Genomic DNA, 8,378 nt, shown 5'->3' on the forward strand with positions numbered 1-8,378 from the left:
AACATTGTTATGAAATGGGTATTTCTATAGTCAATTTGATAATAATAATGAGTTGGATTCGGCATGCAGATTAAAATTATAATATGGAATACTATTTTTTTTTCTGAAAATATAAATAAATTGTATAGGTAGGAATGAATTTGGTAGTGTAAATTGAATGATATTGGTATGAAAGTGTATTCACTATTGTGTAAAAAATATTAGTAAGAAGCATGAAGATTTGTATGAAAAGTGTATTAAGTTGGTATGAAATGTGAAATTTATTTTTTATATAATGTGTTTTATGGTGTGAATTATTGTAGAATGTTCTGGAATGATATTGCTATGAATAAGTATTGATGATTGTGTATAAATTTGTGTGAGAAGAATGAACTAATTGGTGTAAAAAAATATGAGCAAGAAGTATAATTATTTGTATGAAATGTGCGTTAAGTTGGTACGAAATGTGAAATGTTGTTTTTTTATGAAATCTATTTTATGGTATGAATTCTGATATACTATCTGAATGATATTTGTATGAATAAGTAATGACGAGTGTGTGTAATTTTTGTATGAGTAGAATGAAGTTATGGATTAAATTTGTATTATCTTTGGTATGAAAAGTTAATAAAAATACAACATATTTATAATTGCTTTGTATATGTAAGACTAACTGTTTTTTTTAATGAAACAGGGAAATATGTTGATTTTTAGATGGAGGTGATTATCTATGAATCTTCTAGTCTGTATAGTGGTCTAGTAAGTGTGATAACATCGCAGCTTATGATAGATGTTAATATTAATGATATAGGGATAAAATATATAGTTAGTGATCGATGTCCACATGTTAGTATCCACAATGATGGTGGTGTGTGAGTTTTTTTAAGATCAAAAGAAAGCTAATGTAGATTTCATTACGAAATATCCATTGTGCATAACTTTGAAGAATATAGCAATGGATAATCAGGATTATGTAGTTGTTGTGGATAGGAGACATTCTGATGTTAGTAGACCACTAACTAATTTTGATTTATACTCAAATAACTCCATCCGCTTAGTAGGAATGAATTTGGGTGAAGAAATTGATGAAAATAATGATGAAGGAAATGGAGTAATCAATGACCTTTCTAATTTGTTTATAGCTGAAAATCAGATTTACAAGGATAAGGGAACACTTATGGAGGTGATGCGACATTATGGAGTTGTCAAAAAATTCAGATTTCTTGTATCTCGTTGTAGTTCTTATTGGTAATAATTTAATTGATTGTTTGTATGTGTAGTTATTTTTGTATGAATTTGGTATATAAGTTTTTGATGGATCTTTTTTGTTTTCTGCAAACTTTATCACATGCAGTGTCCTTCTGAGAATTGTTCCTAGTTGATGAATTCATCATGTTTGAATCAATCGGGGCTATTCAAAATCAGAAAATACTGTGCGGATCACACTTGTTCCATTAGAGATAGAGAGTATGCAAGGCGTCAGGGAATCACTGACGTTGTAGCAGTTTTGATAATGGATAAATTTATTGATCCAGCAATTGTATACACTCCGAAAATTATAGCGGAAAACATGTTGAAAGTACATGATATTTCGCTGACATACATACAGGCCTGGTGAGCTAAAGAAAAGGCAATAAAATTGGTGCGTGGAGATCCGGCCTAGTCATATGCTAAACTACCAGGTTTTTATTTGAACTAACTTTTGTATTTTATTTTATTTTATGAACTGAATTGGTATGAATTTTAGCAATGCAACAATTTGGTAGTCATTTGGCATGCAGTTTGTTTACAGATTGGTATCCATTATCCATTTGATTTCCATTGTGTATCCTATTGATATCCATGCTACGTCCAAACTGAATCCAATTGATACCAGTTTGTATCCAGTTAATATATTGCTGTGTTGTGATATTCAGATTTCAAATTGTAAAAATAATTGTAACAATGGAAAAACTTTCAGGTTATCTATACATATTGGAGCAGACCTATCCTGGTTCTGTTTTAAAATTTGAAAGAAATGAAGGTGATAGCTTCTTATATGCATTTGTTGCATTAGAAGCATGTATTAGAGGTTGGGAGTATTGTAGGTCAGTTGTAGTGGTTGATGGGGCAGCCTTAAGAGACATACGGTGGTACAATGTTGACTGCAAGCACTATGGATCCAAAAGGTATTATTTGAATCTTTTATATTTATATGCAAGAATAATTATGATATAAGGTGTGTTTTCAAACTATATGATTTTTTTAAAAAATAATGCATCAGATCACATACTTTCACTTGCTTATGCGATAGTGGATTCTGAGAATGATGCATCGTGAACCTGGTTCTTCGAACAGTTTAGGGAAGCATATGGAGAAAGGAAAAACATGTGTTTTATGTCAAATAGAAACGAGAGAGCATATGAAAAGGAACTGCAAGAGTATATCCTCGATTAGAACATTATGCTTGCATATGACACTTATGCTGTAATGTTTTGAAAAACTTTCATAGGAATAGTGAAGATTTGAAGAAGCTTTTTTTTTACCATGGCAAAGGCTTATACAATACAGCAATTTGAGGCGATTATGCAAAGAATAGACCAAATAGATCTAAGAATAAGAGGTTATTTATTCCATATCGAGTTATAGCAAATGATCAAGGGCTTATTCAAAATGTAAGCGAATATGGACCATGACTTCAAACATAGCCGAATCTTTAACTAATGTTAACAGGATAGCAAGGAGGTTGCCAATGATTTCACTTCTCGAATTTATGAGGATAACAGTTCAAATATGGATTCATAAGCACAACAAGGAGGCTACAAAAACTAGATCAGAGCTGACGAAAAAATATGATCTTAAGCTCCAGAAAAGTATTGCTTTGTCTACCAATATGAGGGTATGATTTTTCATTTATTCATTTATATGCAAAGGTATTCATGTATGCAATTTGTATTATTACTAAATGAATTTAGTATAAACTGCCAACTAGCATGAACAGTACATTATACAAGTAGTTGGAAATAATTGGATATCCATTTTGTATATATAGTTGAAACTGTAACACCCCAGAAAATTTTTGAACTAAGACTCAAACCCTTATTTGTAATGAGTGAGATTTTTGCAAGGAATTTAAAATTTCTTGAGTGGTAAGGTCACTAGACGTAGCACCTTGAGTTCCAAAAAGAATCAAATTGAAAATGGCAAAATCTGAAATTTTGCAAGTTAAGCCAAGTATGAGTTATGGATCCACTTCAAACTACCATAACTCCTATATCAGGATGATTTAGGTGTGCTACAAGATACCTTAGGAAAGGTCTTCGAATTATCTTTTCAACGCCACCAAGTTCGCTCAATTCCGAGATCTAAGTAAGAAGTTATGACGGATTTACTAACGTCATGCAAACCTGGCAGCAGTTCCGCGATAGCTCCGCGACGCAGAGCCAACACGGACCTCACTTCCTGGCGAAAGATCTTTTCGACTCCCAGCTCGTTTTAATTATTTCTTTAGGGGTATTTTAGTCCTAAAAACCCTTAAGAGGTCATCTAAATTGCCCTAAACGTGTAGAGAATTAGTTTTCTTAAATCTAAACCCTCTCATCCACTCCAAAGATTCTACGCTCAAGAAATTGAAGAAAAAACTAAGGCTAGGGTTCTTCTTCAAAGGTTTTCCTTCAAGTTGCTTCAAGAGGATAATTCTTACAGGTATGTAAGCTTCCATAGTGTTGGATTTGTTCACCCACACGCCAATCATGTTAATTTAGGCATTAAGTTCATTCTAGAAGTTGAAAGTATAATGTTCTTGAAATTGGCTTTAGTTCTTGAGTTTAAATCAGATTGTTGAGTTCTTAATGAAATCATGTTGATTTTAGAGTTGTATATGAGTAGGTTCTTGTGTTAATGTGCTAGGTATCTAAATCTAAAGAGGGATTGAAAAAAATAATCGAATTTAGGCGAATTGGGTTAGAAAATGAAGAAGGACAAAAGTCGGGTGAATCTGGTAACCAAGTCCGCGTCGCGGACCTGCATCCCCATTTCACAAAGTTTTTCTTCGCGTCGCGGAGAGGTCACGAACCTCTCTGCCTCAAAAGTTAATTCACGACCAAATATGTTAATTCATCTTTGCGTCGCGGACTTGTTTCCAAACAATGATTTCTTGATCATTTTTCATGTTTAACTATCTAAAAACACTCTTACACATCACGAGATCATTCCTATCACAAATCACAACCTTGAATTCATAAATCACATTCAAGGTGGAGTTGAGAGTCAAGTCTTGAAAGTTCTCTCAAACATTTGTTGGAGAAAGTCCCTTTGAGTCCTTTGAGGAGTCTTCTACAAATTCTAATAACTTGTTTCAAGACTCGAGCAAGTGAGTAGGGGTGAGGAGAATGTATTCATGAGTCTACTTTATCATTACAAGATCCTTCATGTCATGAACCATAACTCTTGAATTCATAATTCACATTCAAGAAAGACTTAAGAGTAGAGTTCAAGAAAGTCTTTGAGTTCAATTATGAATCCTTTGAGATCGACAATTGATTTGAACTAAGTTTTGAGGAAGTAAGTAAGAGAATGAGAAGAGTCGTATACACGAGTTCCATATTGATATTTTGACGCTTGAGTCGAGTCGTTCATGCCTATAACTTCTGCATGAACTCCATCAGTTTAGAATCTTTGAAAGGAGTAGTATCTTTATGTCCTAAGTCTTGAGTATCGAGTTCCAAAGCCTTGTGAGATTATAGTCCTAATCATGGGACTATTACCTATTACCCATGAAGTCCATGAGTTGAGTTATTCATGCCCATAATTCCGCCTGAACATTATAAGTAAAATAATCTTGAGATGAGAAGTATCTTTGAGTCCTTGAGTTGAGTAGTCCATGCTCATAATTCCACATGAACCCTCTGAGTTGAGCATTCTTGAAATTTGTAGTATCATTGAAGTTTTTGAGTTCCAAGTATATGAGTCTATCTATGGTTATTGAAAACCTTGCATTGAGTCGTTCAAGTCCATAATTCGGCATGAACCATATGTTTAAGAAGCCTTTTACAAATGTTTAAACTTTGTTTTAAGACTTAAGCCTTGTTTAAGTTGAGTAAAGAGTAAGAGTAAAGTTCATTTTCTTTAAAATTGTAATGACCCGAAAGGTCATTTTGGTAATTTTTCATGGAAATGACTATTTTTCCCTTTCGGTAGTTGCCTCAAGTCTCATGTTTTGTGGTTGTAAAGTTAGTTTGAGGAAAAGTTGGTAAAAAGTTGAGTTTTTTATGAGTTAAAGTTGGTTAAAAAGTGCTTTTTTGAGTTATTTGGAGTTTCGGGACTCGGATCGGATTTCCGTCGATTCCGGCAGTTTTAGAATGTCGAAACGGGTCTGTGTGTAGTTACGGAGTTGAATTTGGAGTTGAAACGAAGAATTGAGGTCCTAAGTTGCTAAAGTTGTGAAATTTTGATAAAGAGTTGACTTTGGTCAACATATGAGGTTCTGAGACTCAGATTGAAATTCCGAGAGTACCGTTGGTTTCGGGAGGCGATTCTAAGTCTAGAATGAGTCTTGGTTGAATTTTTAGACGCTTCGTTTGAGTTTCAAATTTTTTTGGCGTTAAACTAGTTTCTTGGCATCTTATTGAATTTCGGGTCAAGGAGTCCTCGAATTCAAATTCCGACGGTTCCATTGAGTCCGGAACGTCGAATTTAGTGAGGGTACATATTTAGTTTGTGTGCACGAGATTTCGAATGAATTCCGAGGGTCCAGCGGGGACTTAAACTTTGGTGTTATTGTTGTTTCAGCTGCTGTGTTTTTTTTTAGCTGCAACAGCAGGTTTTTACTTTTTTAAAGCCAAAAACCAGTAGCTAAATTCCCACAAACTTGAAAATACCCATTTCTCCATTTTTAGACTTTGAGAGCTCGAAAATAGGCGATTTCAAGTGGTTTTTCGCAAGGAATTCATTGGGTAAGTTATTTCCAACTTATATCTTTGATTTTCATCGATTATTTATGGATTTTAACATCAAAATTTGAGATCTCAACTGTAAAATTTGGGGGGTTTTGCCTAATCNGAAGAGCTTTGTGAAGGTGTTGGAAATTGAAAATTTTATGTTTGTTTGAAATGGGTTTCGGTGAAAAAATTGATTTTTGAGTGCTTTATTTTATTACTTTGATTTGGGAGTAATAACTAAATTTGTTTAAAGGTTCTTTGATTATGTAAGAGATTGTTAATATGTAGAATTCCTGAAGAAATTTGTAGACATTTGTGCTGAAAAATAAAGATAAAGCAAAAGTGTGAAAAAGAAGAAGAGGTGTAGGGTGAGTGTGAAGAAGAAGAAGTGTGGGGCGGTTGGGGTGGGGTGGGGGAGATTATTTTAATTTAATTAGAAAGAGAAAGGAAATAAAATAAAAATATGAAATAAACATAAAAGCAACCCTATTTATTCGCTTTTCACTCTCTCAAAGAGAGTGAAATACACTTTCTCAGCCAACTCAGCATTAAGGGTTTATTTATTCTATTTTAAAACAGTTCAGGGGGGTGATAGTACCCCCGTAAAGTTTAAGTGGGTAGTTGAGAATCTGGTAATAGATTGGGGGGCATTTCACCATTTTCTCCATTTTCTTTAACGAACTAAGTTATTTTTACTGTTTTATAAAGCTTTTCATATATTGCATGTGTATGGTTGCTTTATATTGAGTTGAGTACCCAGAGTCGAATATCATATCTTTTAGTTGAGTATCTTATCTTTGAGTTGAGTATCTTATCCTTGAGTACTTCTGAGTTGAGTAAGTTTGAGTAGTTTTGAGTATCCTTGAGTATTCCTTGAGTTGAGTAAGTTTGAGAAGAGGTAAGTACGTTTCCTTTTTATCAATTTTCAAACTTATGTTTATGTTTTAGAATTCCCCTTACATACTCGTACATTCCACGTACTAAGCCATTTGGCCTGCGTCTTTCCATGATGCAGACACAGGTATTCGGGATCATCAACAGGAGATTCGTTGATACATTCGGGAGTTCGAGTTAGCTATGGTGAGCCTCCTTATTTCTGAAGGATTTCATTTACTTTTCAGTTTAGTCAGGATGTCGTGGGTATTGTCCCAATTTCCATCTTTATCAATTAGAGGCTTCATACATAGTCAGTATAGTTGAGAAGTTTGTATTATTCATTTATTTTATTAAATATTTTAAAGACTTAAGTTGTCTATTTTATGGAAAGTTGAATATATTATTTTTATTCTAAGTTGTTCATTTGAGTTAAAGTTTCGAAAAGTTGAGTTTATTGAATTTTATTCAGTTTTAAACTTTTGCATGCTTAAGTTAGTCTTCCGCTTGTAGTCAGTCAGGATGAGGGTTCGCTTGGGGACCATCAATGGTTCTTGAGTGTCGGCCACGTCCAGGGTGTAGACTCGGGTCGTGACAAACTTGGTATCAGAGCCCAGAGTTTAAGTGTCCTATGGTGTCTATAAAGCTGTGTCAGTAGGTTCTCGTTTAGGGTTGTGAGGGCCCCACTTCTATAAATGAGGGATTGCAGACATTTAAGAAAAATTTCCCTTATTTCATACTTTTAATCGTGCAATAGAGCTATGCTATAGAGACTTATTCTAACTCATGCGTTTCTCAGAATCATTCGACTACCCATCATACTAGAAGTTGTTGAAAAGTAGAGTCAGTTCTTTGTCGATGAGTTGTTCTTAGCAAGAGTTTTGAGGAAGTCATGAGACTCCAGTGGGGCTTAAGAGAAGTCCAAGAGTAAGCTAAGTGTTCAGTTTCAGAGGAATGCACCCATATTCATTTGAATCGTGCGTTTGAGCTAAAAGTGAGTTGTACTCTTTTCCTTAAGCCTTGTTTCAGCTGAGATCCTTATGAGGAAGTATTTTAGAGCTTGGGTAGTATTTTCACCGTGATGGGTAACATAAGTTATGAGATCATGAGCAATAGTTGTGAAAGAGCCAAGAGTTAGAGGAAAGTATGTAGAGGTTTAGTAATCTAAGTAAGGGAGATGGTGTTGTGACAAGCTATGTTACTATAGTCATGTACCTAGTAAGTTAGTAATGAGGAGTTTTCCCTTATGGATAGACTAAGCAGTGATGAGTTGTGAAGATTCCGTCATAGGAGGTAGAGTGTGTTGTAGCTAGAAAGGAGTTGGTGATGAAGTGTCATTGTGTAGGAAATAACTAAGTGTAAGTGGTGAATAGAAGAGAAAGAGTATTCATGAGGTTATAGCTCTAATCTAGGCTTATGAGTTTGAGGGAGAGCCCATAATATTCAAAGTGTAATAGAACTAATTAGGCATTGATAAATAGTGAATGAGTGAATAGTACTTATGTTGCGAAGTCGAAGGTGATAGTAATTGTAAGTATAAAGACTAAGAGATGACGATTGACTATTTGTCAAAAGGTCCTAGTGGACGAGTGCTTCTGAATTTGTATA

General features: G+C 34.3%; 1 pseudogene; it reads left to right on the forward strand.

Annotated features, from left to right (window-relative positions):
* The first annotated feature begins 693 nt into the window (after positions 1–693).
* Positions 694–1,642, forward strand: LOC125876174 (uncharacterized; annotated as a pseudogene).
* The last annotated feature ends 6,736 nt before the right edge of the window (positions 1,643–8,378 follow it).

The sequence above is a fragment of the Solanum stenotomum genome, chromosome 9 (assembly GCF_019186545.1).
Source record: "Solanum stenotomum isolate F172 chromosome 9, ASM1918654v1, whole genome shotgun sequence".
In the NCBI taxonomy this organism is placed as follows: Eukaryota; Viridiplantae; Streptophyta; class Magnoliopsida; order Solanales; family Solanaceae; genus Solanum; species Solanum stenotomum.